General features: G+C 44.9%; 1 non-coding gene across 1 annotated transcript; it reads right to left on the reverse strand.

The window, feature by feature from the left end:
- Positions 1-335: 335 nt before the first annotated feature.
- On the reverse strand, positions 336-408 carry TRNAG-UCC. The gene has a single exon. It is a non-coding gene; the product is annotated as a tRNA-Gly (tRNA).
- Between the last annotated feature and the right edge of the window lie 14,125 nt (positions 409-14,533).

A 14,533-nucleotide genomic window follows, 5' to 3' on the forward strand; every position in this document is an offset into this window, starting at 1 on the left:
TTCTTACTGAAAAGACAAGGACTGTCCATCAGCTTTAATGATGCTCATCTCAGACTGAAGGGATAGTAGCTGACCAGAATGGAGGGAAGGTTTTCTCTGGCAGGATCAGGGTTGCAGAGGATGAGAGTTCGAAGGAGATGTTCACATACGGTGAAGCAGGAAGGAACAGATCACCGAGCCTGTCTCAGATGCCTCGGGCCAGGCTGGGTGCACGCAGCTGCCTTCATACTCGTTTGCAGGAGGAACTGCCAGAGCCAACACACACTCCAGACACTTCCTAATTTATATGAAATTGATTGACTGATTGATTGGATGCATGACATGTGGGGTCTTAGTTCCCTGACCAGGGATCGAACCTGCACCCTCTGCATTGGAAGTGCAGAGTCTTAACCACTGGACCACTAGGGAAGACTCAGCTCTAAACAAAATTATTCCTGAAGAAAAGAATCAGGTTCAGATGGGCATGTTTTGTGAAAATAAAGGAGAGGACTTGAAGTGAAAAGTGAGAAAAAGAAATGCAGTGGGCTCCCTCAGGCTCGCCCTGGCTAAGAATATAAGCTCTCGAGTCAGCTAGACTTCAAGTGTGGATGCAGACTCTGTAATTAGACAAAATAACTTTTCATCTGTAAAAGTGGGTTAAGACTGGAACCTACTGGGTCGGGTTGCTGCTGGATTTAATGAGTTAAAGCCCGTGAAGGAGCCTGGCAGGTAACAAGGACTCCATGGAGGACAGTTGTTCCTGCCATCCTCGTCATCATCATTATCATCATTGTCCTCAGCAGCAGCAGCACCATCAGCATTCCCTTCCACCTCCCCATCGCCCCCTACGAGCACCCTCGATGCTCTCTGCATCCTCACCTGCTGCATACATCACAGTCTCACGCCCTCTTACTTATGCATAGATGGCAGCCAGGCTCCAGATAAATGGAAGAGAATCAACTTTCCTCTTTGCTTGCGGATATGGCCAATCACAAGTGGACATATTTCTCACCACTTCCTTGTTTGAAGTAGAAGCAGAAAGAATGCAATCCTGAAGAACTAGCTATTCTCAACTCCTTTTTTTTTCCCTTAATTATAAACCATAGACAGTTCCTTGACTTGTCAGCCGCCCACAGCCAGCTGTCTGATATTTATGCGGAGACACCATCTCTTAGAAAGGGCTTTTCCAAAAAAAAAAAAAGAAAGGGCTTTTCCTCCCTCTATAAATGTTGCCACCTTCAACATGCTCTTACTATTAATAGTTTCCTGTACTTTTCCTTAAAACTGATAGACCAAATTGTTGAAGAAAATGGTGGCAGGGGTAGGGGGGTGTTGGGGAATGGAGTCTGGCAAAATGCAGTTTTTAAGAACCAGAGCTGAGAGTCCAGGATGTTTGACTTGGAGTAACAGGGGGGTACTTACACAGAAACAAAGGGGAGCTTAGCTGAAGAGAAGGTTCCAGGGCAGAGCGAGGAAAACCTGGCAGGAAGGCCAGGTTGACTCCGTGGATGCTTCCCGTCCCATCCCCCTCCAGGAAGGTCCTCCACAAGGAGTACCTTAGTCATCGTTAGTCACTCGGTTGTGTCCCACTCTCTGTGACCCCGTGGACTGTAGCCCACCAGGCTCCTCTGGCCAGGGAATTTTTTCAGGCAAGAACACTGGAGTGGGTTACCATGTCCTTCTCCAGGGGATCTTCCCAACCCAGGGATGGAACCTGAGTCTCCTGCATTGGCAGGTGGGTTCTTTACCACTGAGCCACCAGAGAAGTCCATGAACTTCATCACTCTCTTATAAATCCACAAGTAGAGCCTCCTGGTCACATGCATGCAAACTGTAGAATTGCCTCAGAGCCTTCATCCATCCAAGCACTGTCTTTCAAAATGGGGTTCACAGAGGGAGACCAAGTAAGCCGGCACAAATAAAACTTTCAGAAATGCAATCCAAATAAAATAAAGCCCAGGGTTTTCCTCCGCTGACCTTGATTCACAAATGATGTTTCTTATCCCACACAGAGAGACATTTCCCTGCACAGTCCCAGAGATGAAGCCCAAGTGTCAACTTCAATATGAGGATTTAATTCTACATTTCCTTCGGCGGATCACTAATTCCAAGGTTCAGCATGCCTGAACATTCTGTGGTTGGGTAGATTTTAGTGGTCTTTAAGAGATTACCTCAAATGCAAAAGCCTCTCAATACAAGACCAGAAAGATTTTGAAAGAAAAGAAAAACACTCCCAACTGCTCCAAAATTCAGCTTTCAAGAATTTAAACTCACTTAAAGCCGTGTTTTTATATCTAAGCTGTGCCAGGTTTCAGGCATGGGGGACATCCTACCCTCCACTTGTCATCAGCCAAGTATTTACTGAGTGTTGGAGTCACACACAGTGACGTGCACAGGCCAGCGGAGAGCTTGATAAAGAAGAGACAGCTTTCTGCCCTCAAGGGACTTACAGTTTAATTGCAAGCCATTTTTTGTCATTTTGTTTAATTAATTTATTTTAAATGAAACAAAATGAATATTTTTAATGATAAAAGGTACAATTCACAAAGAAGATAGACATCATAAGCCATTAGATACCTTAACAACAAAGAAACAAAGGTACATAAAGCAAAAATCAGAATATAAGGGAAAAGAAAAAATGCATAGTCACAGCGACATAGTCATATTCAGCGAGCCATAGTCAGCGAGACAGATCAACATTTCTCTGAGGATATTCTATCAAGTGCAGAAGAATCTAGACATGCCCTCGAGGCCTTATCATTTCATTGCAAGCCCTTTGTTTCATGTATTGTATTTTAGCTCCTCTGGACGCACAATCAGAGAAGACTGTCTCCTTTCAACATATTCTGTTTTGAAGAATGACTTCCATCAAGAACCATTTGGACTTCCTACTTGCATAACAACATTTTACCTGAAGTTGGCAAAATCCACAGATTTCAGAATTCAAGGCACACAAGTGCACATGTAGAGGGAATACGAATGAAACCCATAAAGCAAGGCGCAGGCACTAGCGAGGGCCAATGAGGTCTGCAGAGACAACGGCCGGGAATCTCACCCACGGTCCAGGGGCCAAGAATCTGCCTGCCAGTGCGGGGCACGTGAGCGCAGTCCTTGACTGGGGAAGATTTCCTACGCCTCAGGGCAGCTGAGCCCGTGAGCCACAGAAAGAGAGTAACTGAGACTAGAGACTGCCTGCACCCAGCAGAACACAAATAAACACAGAGATTGTGAACAATAAAAGGAGGTAACGGGCAGGCAGTCGAGCAGAGAGGAGAGGCAAGAGCTCTCATCCCAGGTGAAGGAGGTCCCAGAGGCGCAGACGCGGGCTAGAGGGCCAGGTACGCCGGCCCCAGAGCTGGGGACTGGCTGCCGTCTCTGCTCGGGGTTGGGGGGACCGGCGCGGAGGGGAGATGCGTTCAGGTTGAACTTGAAAGTGCAGGACACAGAAAGCGTTTTGTCCCCTGCGGAGAGCACCCCATTTTCCACTCAGGTCCAATTTGCGTGCCACAGCCCTGAGTCTGCGATCTTTCTCTCAATGGATGCTTATGTTCTGGCCAGGAAGGGCAGCCCTTGCCAAACGTTATGGTTTGGAAGGGTCCTTCACAGGGGTGGAAAACCAAGTTAATTCAATTAAGGCCCGGGGTCCTGGGCTTTGAACCAGCCACAGTCTCGATTTTATGAGAGGATGAAAAGTTAATTATTTGCCGAGTTTGAGCAAAGTCCACTGTGAAAAACCCCTTTCCAAAAGAGGCATTTGCCTGTCAACTTCCCTGTGGAAAATTAAGGCAATTTGAACCAGGGTCATAAGGAGACCCTAGGAGCTGGGTGATCAGACGGGGGTTCGGGGCTCCCCCATCCCCACCTTGCCTCTCTTCATCTCATGTCTGAAAGGGAGGCTGGAGGGTGACTGCAAGGTCACCGAAGTTTATGTTTACTTCCACAGGCTATTTGGAAAAACAGAAAAGAAAACCCAAGTTGAATTCAGAAAGTCAAGTTTTTAGGGTGCGCTTTTATCAGTGAGTGTGCTAAGGTCATTTCAGTTGTGTCAAACTCTTTGCCACCCTCGGACGGTAGCCCGCCAGGCTCCTCTGTCCATGGGATTCTCCAGGCAAGAATACTGGAGTGGGTTGCCGTGCCCTTCTCCAGGGAAGCTGGTTCCCACTGGAGTACAGGATTCATACTCTGTCTGGCTTGTTTGTAGGGTATGTTATCATCGACATTACGAGAAAAACTCAGTCTTAAAGGAACACACTAGATCAAGCCTAAAGGACATCATGATACTTCTTTGCATCAGCTTTAAGAAAATGAGATTTATCAAATGCAAAAAAAAAAAAAAAAAACCCAGGCCATTTATATACATCAATAACAGAAACGCGTAAAAAAGACAAGAGCTTAGTAACATCTAGCAAACAAATTACTCAATCTTAACATGTACAAGAAAGAAATTAAGAGAGCAGTGGGGGAAATAAGTAAGTTAAAATATGATTCCTGCCTTCATGTTGCTACCACGTGGTGGGAGAGGAAAGCCATGCCCATGCAAAGACCTCTGAAAACAGAAAGCTTGATGAGCTATGAATGGTGCCCATTTTGTTTCAAAAAGGGCTTATGTCAGTTTAGAAAACTGCATGTAATATCAAAAAATTTAAAATGCATTAAAATAAATTAGAAAAACAAGGTGAACAAAATGACAAATACAGATGCAACATTAAGGTAAGGATAAGCTAGATTCATTCAATAAATTGCTATATGCTACATCATTAAGTATTCTGGCAGCCAATGTAAAGAGGAAGGGCTAGACAAGGAGAGATAGACATTATAATATCATCAAGATCATTAAAATAGTAGTTAAGGCTTATATAGGGCTTGCTGTGTGATCAGCAGGCAAGCAACATCCTAAAACTTTTACATATAGATTAACTCATTTAGGCTTCCTTGGTGGCTCAGTGGTAAACAATCTGCCTGCAATGCAGGAGCTGCAGAAGACACAAGATCAATCAGGAAGATCCCCTGGGGAAGGGCACAGCAACCCACTCCAGTGTTCTTGCCTGGAGAATCCAATGGGCAGAGGAGCCTGGTGGGCTACAGTCCGTGGGGCTGCAAAGGGTCGGACACGACTGAAGCAACTGAGCACAGCACAGCAGAGCGAACTCATTTAACCTCATGATGGAGCTTTGCAGGTGGCGCAGTGGTGAAGAATCTGCCAACCAATGCAGGAGACTCAAGAGACTTAGGTTCGGTCCCTGGGTCAGGAAGATCCCTTGGAGGAGGGCATAGCAACCCATTCCAGTACTCTTGCCTGGGAAATCCCATGGACAGAGGAGCTTAGTGGGCTGTAGTCCATGGGGTCGAGAAGAGTCAGATCTGACTGTACGACTGACCATGCACGCATGCACTCAGCTAGGAAGTCCTAGTTAGAGTTAGCTTTCAATCCAAGCAGTTTGACTAGATAAGGACACCCCTTCTCATTCCAACCCCAGGCTATAAACCAATAGTGGTTTGCAGTTTTTGTTTTGTTTTGTTTTCTTAGAATTTCTTAAGCGCTCCTCTTTCTCTGGAAACTAACATGCAAATACATGTTTATCACCAGGAAAATTAACATTCTTGCAAAAATAAACGAGGTGAGTTAAACTTAGAAGCCAATCAGTAAACTCCCCACAATATCCAGGAGAGGGAGTCACCTGCTGAGGAGGGATGGTCAGGAGGCTTCCTGGAAGAGGTATATCTCAAAGGATTGGGGAAGTATCTCAGGAAATAGGAACTGTGGGTAGGCTAGTCTATTTTTCAGGATCTGTTGGCAAAATTGAGTTACTGAACTATGGTCGCGTGCAAATTCAGCTCAATTTCCACTGCACCCAAAGACACAGATCTTCCAGTACTGAGAGCTCTAAGAGGGAAAAACCAGTTAGAGCCAAGCGTTTCCTTGGCAAGTATTGCCAGGTGCCCACAAACACCGCAAACGCCTTCCAGGAAGATGGCAGCCACATGGCCTCTGTGTTCTCTTCTTTCTCTCCTCTGTGTTTCTTCTCACCCATCCATTCCTAAAGTCACAAATCCGCAATTTCAGATGTCAACGACATAGCAGGAAAGGGCGGGAAGCCGAGTCAGGGAGAGAAGGAGGAATAATCAAAGTGACCTTGGGTTGCTACCCCTCGGTTACTCCTGCCAGGAGACCCCACTGTGAAGATCAGAAATCCACCCTCACTGACAGCCTGGTGACAGATATGAGAAAGGTCACCATCTGAAGCCGCTGGAGCTTCCTGGTCTCTGAGAGTCCCAGGCGAACAGAACCCTGCTAGCGGATATTCTCAGAACATTCATTTGCTTCAAAATCAGATCAGCGAAAGGTTGAGAATATTCTCTGGGAAATCTGGTCAGCCTTAAAGGAGAGGCTTCTAAATGCAGTCATTGATGCCATGATTAAGGGGAACAATTATCTCTTCCCTTTCTTCTGCCACAGAGAATTGCTAGAGGCCAAGAACTGATTAGTGCAGGCGAACCCGCCCTGCCCTCCCTCTACCCCCAGGCCCCCGCCCTGCTGTCTCCCAAATGGAAACGGGCAGAATATTTTTCAGCTGAACTAATTCACAAAGCCATAAAACTAGCAGCCTTGCTTACCATTCACCAATTGGGATTTTAAAACTGAAAAATAGGAGATTAGAACATGTTGGCTTTCTATACCATTACTACAATTACATAAACAGCCCCCTGTGTGAATTAATCGCCTCGATGCGGTCTAACACAGTGCAAGAATCTAGGCGAGATTTTGAAAAATGTTGAGATTGATTTGAATCAACTAGGAATTGCTAATGGTTTTTATAGCTTTCACCACTCTCCCCCCAAAGCAAACACACGCGCGCGCGCGCACACACACACACACACACATATCTCTAAACTCAGGAGTATGGTGGGGTGTCTGTGAGTTAACCTTGATCTTGCAAAATGAATATCCATGTTGCTCTTGCACTGCCTTTCTTCTCGATATGGCTCAGAACAGATAAAGACTACAGTGATGATCTTCTCTTTCCAAAACTGCAAGCTTACATTCTATAAGCTGCCTGGTGTTTATTTCATGGTGAGATCCTGGACCAGGGTCTCTAAGCAGTGGCCCAATAATCCTTGAAGCAAGACACTGACACCGATGTGACAGAAACAGCCAATATTTACATGAAAATGGAGAATACTTAACTCTCTAGGAAAACTATAAATGCTTCAAGACTCTACCTAAGAAAGATACACAGAAAATAAAAAAATAGTTGCGTGTGTGTGTGTGTGTGTGTAGGAGTAGCCATTCTTGTTGATCAATTAATTTACAATTTTTTATTGGAGTGTAAGTGATTAACAATGTTGTTAGTTTCAGGCACACAGCAGAGTGATTCAATGACTTATATACATGTGTCTATTCTTTTCCAAATTCTTTTCCCACTCAGGTTGTTACAGAGTAGTGAGTAGAGGTCCCTGAACTCTACAGTAGATCCTTTTTGGCTAAATATTTTAATTAAAAATAAAGATGACAGAAAACGTATTCCAAAGCTTTGAGGGAGACCATGTACTCAGGCTTCAGCTCCGCAGAAATGGCCTTAATGATCACAGCTATGGGATGGGTGGCACTGACTTCAATTGTCTCAACTCTTCTTAAGAAAAGAATGGGAAGCCCTACACACCCCAGAAGGTTCATGCGACAGTCCTGGAGGCTGCTGCTGCTAAGTCAAGTCACTTGTGTCCGATTCTGTGCGACCCCACAGACAGCAGCACACTGGAGTGGGTTGCCATTTCCTTCTCCTGTGCATGAAAGTGAAAAGTGAAAGTGAAGTCGCTCAGTCGTGTCCGACTCCTAGCAACCCCATGGACTGCAGCGCAGCAGGCTCCTCCGTTCATGGGATTTTCCAGGCAAGAGTACTGGAGTGGGGTGCCATTGCCTTCTCCCATCCTGGAGACCACCAAAGGGAAAAAACCAAAGTAGAACGAGAACTCTTCTTAAGAAAAGAATGGGAAGCCCTACACACCGCAGATGGTTCATGTGACAGTCCTGGAGGCTACCGAAGGGGAAAAAACCAAAGTAGAACGAGTTAAACAAGAACCGTGACAGCCTGGTTAATGAAGGAGAGTGGACGCACTCCATGAAAGCGACCAACACAGCAGCAGGTGGAGAAGATGTTGACTTTATTTAGCATTAATTACAGGAAAGGGTCTATAAAATGTGGTCAAAAATGATTAAACCCCAATGTTATGCCAACATTATGCCATCCCCTGTTCCAAGGCAGGTGTATTATTGCTGGTCCCCGGGATTAAAGTAAATCATTGCTTTTCCATGTATCCTGAATATTGTGTTTCATTATTTTTTACTGCCCTGTTTCTCGAGGTTTTGTGGCTTAATAGGCAGTGTTATGGATAAAGTCAACATGAGTTCCATGTTGGGAGAGGGAATATGGGGAAAAGGATACCAAAATACCGCTTCAACATTCACTCCCCACCCTTAAACTCCTAGCTGCACATTCTCTGCATACATTTTCAGAAACTTCTCTGGGGTGAGACACACTTCCAGTCATTTTTTGTTGCTGTTCAGTTAGTAAGTTGTGTCAGATTCTTTGCGACCTCATGGACTATACCCCACCAGGCTCCTCCATCCGTGGGATTTTCCAGGCAAGAATACTGGAGTGGGATGCCATTTCTTTCTCCAGGGCATCTTCCCGACCCAGGGATTGAACCCACATCTCCTGCACTGTCAGGCAAATTCTTTACCACCAAGCTACCAGGGAAGCCCACCTCCAGTCATGCCAACAGATAAATCTCTCACATCCCACGGATGCTGGACTTTGCACTTAGATTTGAGATGTCCCTCAAACTACTCACTCATCTGTAGAAACTCAGCTTTGCTTACTTGAAGCCCCAAATTGCTTCTGGAAGCCACAAACTGATGTTAATAAATTCAAACAAAAGATGGGTTGGGGTCATGCACAAATTCCAAAGGAATCAAAACATACTTACTAAATCTCAACTGAAAATTAAAACATCCAAGTAGCATTGTTCAGTAGGATTGCACTATTGGCCATGAAAAGATGCGCAAAAACCCAGAAAAAGGTAACTCAGACTTAACCTGCTAGGAGAATATTTAGCTATGACAGCTTTTCACAAGCTACAGCTTTTTCATAAATTATAAGAGTCATCTGGTCCCATCACTTCATGGCAAATAGAAGAGGAAAAAGTGGAAACAGTGACAGACTTTATTTTCCTGGGCTCCAAAATCACTGTGGAGGGTGACTGCAGCCATGAAATTTAAAAACTCTCACTCCTTGGAGGGAAAGCTATGACAAACCTAGGCAGCATATTAAAAAGCAGAGACATCACTTTGCTGACAAAGGTCTGGATAGTCAAAGCTATGGTTTTTCCAATAGTCATGTACAGATGTGACAGCTGGACCATAAAGAAGACTGAGAACTGAAGAACTGATGCTTTCTAACTGTGGTGCTGTACACTCTTGAGACTCTCCTTTAGACAGCAAGGGGATCAAACCAGTCAATCCTAGAGGAAATCAGTCCTGAATATTCTCTGGAAGGACTGATGTTGAAGCTGAAGCTTCAATACTTTGGCCACCGATATGAAATCATTAGAAAAGAGTCTGATGCTAGAAAATACTGAAGGCCAAAGAAGAAGCGGGCAACAGAGGATGAGACGGTTAGATAGCATCACCGACTCAATGGACATGAGTTTGCGCAAACTCTGGGAGATAGTGAAGGATAGGGAAGCATGGTGTGCTGCAGTCCACGGGGTCACAAAGAGTCAGACAGGACTTAGTGACTGAACAGCAGCAACCCAGGAGCTCACAGATGGGTTGAGAAAAGTGAAGCAATAAAAACATTCTCATGACTCACTTCATGAGGTCGATGTGCCCACCGACCATCCAACTCTGGCCACCACCAGTGTCTCAGGAAAAAACACTCAAGCTGCTGGAAACTTGGGGCAAACTTCCCCTGTCCTAATGGTCCCTGATTTGGGGGACGGCCAGCATACATGGGGTGGGGCCCGACTGAGCGATTAACACTTTCACTTTTCACAACACACTGTTCCTTCAAGCTCTTTCTCACCCTTCCTGGCCCCTTCCTCAAAGGGGCCTTTTTGTCTTTAATTCACAGAAAACAAAAGGACAGGCCATCACCGAGGGACTGCGCCATGTCTCTGCTTCCCGGAAGTAACAGGCCGAGAAACACTCGAGAGCGGCATCCTGGTTCCAACATACAGTCGGGAACAGTGGTGGAAGATGCAGGGCACTTGTTCCCAACGCCAGGGGCCCTGCAGAGGCTGGGGGAAGAGAAAGTGGTGCCATGCTACAGCAGTGTTTCCCAGCCTTTTTTCTTTTCACTATCACTCTTCCAAGAAAACTTCTTTTGACTTTTCCTAATTGCCCCTCCTCTCCATGAAATTTTTAGTGTCACAGATATACTGTATATACATTTATATATTGTATGTGTATCTGTGCTTTATTATTGGGTTGGCCAAAAATTTCCTTTGGGTTTTCCATAAGATCTAATGGAAAAACATCCAAACTTTTTGGCCAACCCAATATATTTAAAAGAAGAATGAGGGTTTTTTTCTTCTTTCTTTCTTCCTTCTTTCCTTCCTTTCTCAAATGAAATTTTTGGTCAGCCCAATGTACTTTTTAAAATATGCTTTCTGTCTTTCTTTCTGTCTGGCTTTTCTTCCTTCTTTCCTGAACAAACTTTTTGGCTAGCCCGATATATATAAAAGAATGAGTTTCTTTCTTTCTCAAACGAACATTATGGACAGTCCAATATATTTAAAAGAATTTTTTTCTTTCTTTTCTTCCTTCCTTCCTTTCTTGAACAAACTTTTTGGCCAGCCAAATATATTTAAAAGAATGAATTTTCTTTCTGTCTCTCTCTCTTTCTCGTTCTTCCTTCCCTTTTCCTTCCTTTTTTTTTTTCTTTTCCCTGGCCCTGAAAGAACCAGTTTTCACCCCTGGGTACTGACACCATTCCTGTTGAGTTTGCATATGCCAGCCAGTACCTGCTTCTTAGACCTTGGGAATGCAGTGATCTGCCCACTAAATTTTTTTCTCTCTAGGGCAGGGCTTAACCTCTGAACCCTTGACCTTTGGGCCAAGTCATCCTTTTGGCCTCAGGGGCAGTCCTGAGCAGGGTAGCATGGTTAGCATAATTTCTGGCCTCTAGATGCCAGTAACACTTTTATCCCCCATTCCCACTTGTAACAACCAAAAATGTCTCCAGACCTTGTTAAATGTCCCCTGGGGCATTTATGGGGGGACAAAATACCCCCTGGCTGAGGACCAGTGCTCCTGGAGGGAGGAACACAGCAGTGAGCAAGGCACGCAGAGCCCCTGTCTGTTTTGCTACTAAACAGTTAATTAATTTTAACAGCCCTCAGATGCTTTACTTCTCAAAAAAATTAAAGAATATTAAAGTTCCTCTCCAACTTTATTATCCTGTTGCAAGTCATGTCTTTGTGTTTCTAATTTAATAAACCTGGGCTATTTAGAATAGCACTTTCTCCCTCCAAGGTTTGAACTAAAATCACATATACAACTGATTCCACTTTAAACAAAGCTCAAAAGCATTTATTGATGTTCTTCCAAAATCGGTTTGTGAATGATCTTATACAGGGAAAGTTATGTAGATATCATCTCCTTATAGATTACAGTCCTGAGCAAGCAACCCGTGGTCCTATAGAGAGCTGAGCACAGCAATATACACAATCGAGCATACAGTGGGTGTCATGCTTTATGAGTATAAAGCCATCAAGGAGTGTAATAAAATCACATTGAGCCTCGTTAAACATCTTGTTGACTTTTGTTAAAGTCATCTCTCTCTCCTCTCCTTCTCCCTCACTCATTCATTTTCTCTCCCTCCCCCCCTCATATAACTTGAAACTTTCCTTTTAATTGGAGGATAATCTGTTTTCAATATTGTGTTTGATTTCTGCCATCCAACAACACGAATCAGTCGTATACACCCTCCCCTCTTGAACCTTTCCCCAATCCCCCACCCCTCTAGGTCAACAAGGGCGCTGGGCTGAGCTGCCTGTGCCTGTGCAGTGGCCTCACACGGGTCATCGACTTTGCACACAGTCATGTACAGACGTCAACGCTACTGTCCCGATTCTTTCCACCCTCTCCTTCCCCTGCTGTGTCCAAAGTCTGTCCTCTATGTGTGCGTCTCTATTCCTGCCCTGAGGCAGTATTTACAACAGCTGCACAGGAAAGCAACCTAGATGTCCATCGACAGAAGAATGGGTAAAGAACGTGTGGTACATAAATACAATGGAATATTATTCAGCTATAAAAAGGAATGCATTTGCGTCAGTTCTAGTGAGGTGGATGAACTTAGAGCCTGTTCAGTTCAGTTCAGTCGCTCAGTGTGTCCAACTCTCTGCGACCCCGTGAATCGCAGCACGCCAGGCCTCCCTGTCCATCTCCAACTGCCGGAGTTCACTCAGACTCACGTCCATCGAGTCAGTGATGCCATCCAGCCATCTCATCCTCTGTCGTCCCCTTCTCCTCCTGCCCCCAATCCCTCCCAGCATCAGAGTCTGTCAGAATGAAGTAACTCAGAAAAAGAAAAACAAATTTCACATATGAATACATATATATGGAATATAAATTGATGTTTTGCAACTTGAAAGCCAGTACTGAATTAAATGATTGTAATAATAAAAACTAGATCTCATGTTAACATGCCACTTCCCTGGCTCAGATGGTAAAGACTGCCTGCGATGCAGGAGGCCCTGGTTTGATCGCAGGTGCAGAAGATCCCATGGCGAAGGGCAATGGCTATCCATTCCAGAATTCCTGCCTGGAGAATTCCATGGACAGAGGAACCTGGCAGGCTACAGTTCACGAGGGTTGCAAAGAGTCAGACAAAACTGAGCAACTAACTCTTTCACTTAGTATCATCAAAAGTACTTCTCACACACAGAAAAGTCTCATGATGTTGATCATGAAAAAAGTATTGTTCCAACTTAAGAAGTCATGTAGAAAAGGGAGGCTTAGAAAAGTTTCGTGATGGGAACAGAGTCTGCTCACCGGCCCTTTCATCAGGTTACACAGGAGCCTTTTGGACAATATTGAAAATTTCCTACCATTCTTGCAACTGCCAAGCTCTACTTGCCCAAGGTCAACAAAAGACTGCCTTCCTAGACCCAGAAATCAACTCAGAGTCTCTGAGTGAGAAGAGGATTGAGGTCAGTTTTTATGCAGTTCATGTCTCTTCAGCCGAGGAGATCATGTGGTATCTCAGTGAACAGGGTGAACACTCAACAGATGCCTTTATTTACCACCTGAAGCAGAAAGTCTACCTAAGAATGGAACTGACTTAACGAGAGGGTCCAAACGGGTCTAGGGTCCATCTGCAACTCGGAGTGCTGATACGCCCTCTAGCTTGATGCTTTCATTGGAAATCACCATCTAAGAGATGGCTGATGCGTGTACCTTTTTTAAATGGTTGCTACATTTTATTTATTTATATATTTGGCAGAACCATGTCTTCAATGCTGCGTGCAGGCTTTCTCCAGGTGGGGCTACTCTCCGGTTGGGGTGTGCGGGCTGCTTGCTGTGGTGGCTTCTCTTGTTGAGAAGCACGGGCTCTAGGTGCTTGGGCTCAGTAGTCGTGTCACATGGGCTTAACTGCCCTGCTGCATAGGGGATCTTCCCGGACCAGGGAATGGAACCCAAGTCCCCTGAATTAGCAGGCAGACTCTTAACTGCTGGACCACCAGGGAAGTCCCCTCATGGGCTCTGAAATCCCTTAAATAACTGGAGAAGCACACTGAAGACCAGGGTGAGTTCTTGTTTGTTTAAACTAATGACCAGTGTTCTGTGGATCACTGTCAGCCTGAGAGTTTGACCAAAGAACTACCCAGGAAGAGGTTGCTGTTTTTGTTTTTTTCCTATGTAGACAGTGAATGGAGGTTGGCTTCCATTTCCTTTCCATTTTGATAGTCAAATCATCTTGAAAGGAGAGGATATTTTAAGTTGTTAGAACTTAAAACTCCATATTTTTGTGGCTGGCTCAGCACCCAGGAAACATATAACTAGTATCTGACGGCTTGTTCCTTGCCGGAACTCACTGAAGACCTTGAGGGACTGCCCCCCCACCGCAGCGTCATACTCCCATAGGCAACAGACTTGATCTTTCTAACCGAGGGACCCAGGCGTAGATATCCTGTTGGCAAACTCATCTATGAGTTCACTAAGCCCCTGCTGGGGTCAACATCTAGGGACTGCCGTCAGAAAGCCTGAACGGTTACTATCCCATTTTGGAGTCCTCTCTCTCTCTAGCCCAAAGTTAAACTAACTGGCTGAAGAACCAGGAACTTCTAAAGAGGCGTCCAAAGGGAAAACCAAATAGCTCATAAAATCTTACCCCAGTCTGTAAAACAGCGAAAGAGACACTTAGCATAGAGTGTTGTTTTCCTGGTTTGCGTTATTTTATGAGGTCTCAATAAGATTCCTGGGGCTGCTGTAAAAAAGCTTTCTTTCTAGTGGTTTGCTAGGCTAGACCCCCCCCACCTCTCAGTCCACCCC

The sequence above is a fragment of the Bison bison genome, unplaced genomic scaffold (genome assembly GCF_000754665.1).
Source record: "Bison bison bison isolate TAMUID 2011002044 unplaced genomic scaffold, Bison_UMD1.0 scf7180017864371, whole genome shotgun sequence".
Taxonomy (NCBI): domain Eukaryota; kingdom Metazoa; phylum Chordata; class Mammalia; order Artiodactyla; family Bovidae; genus Bison; species Bison bison.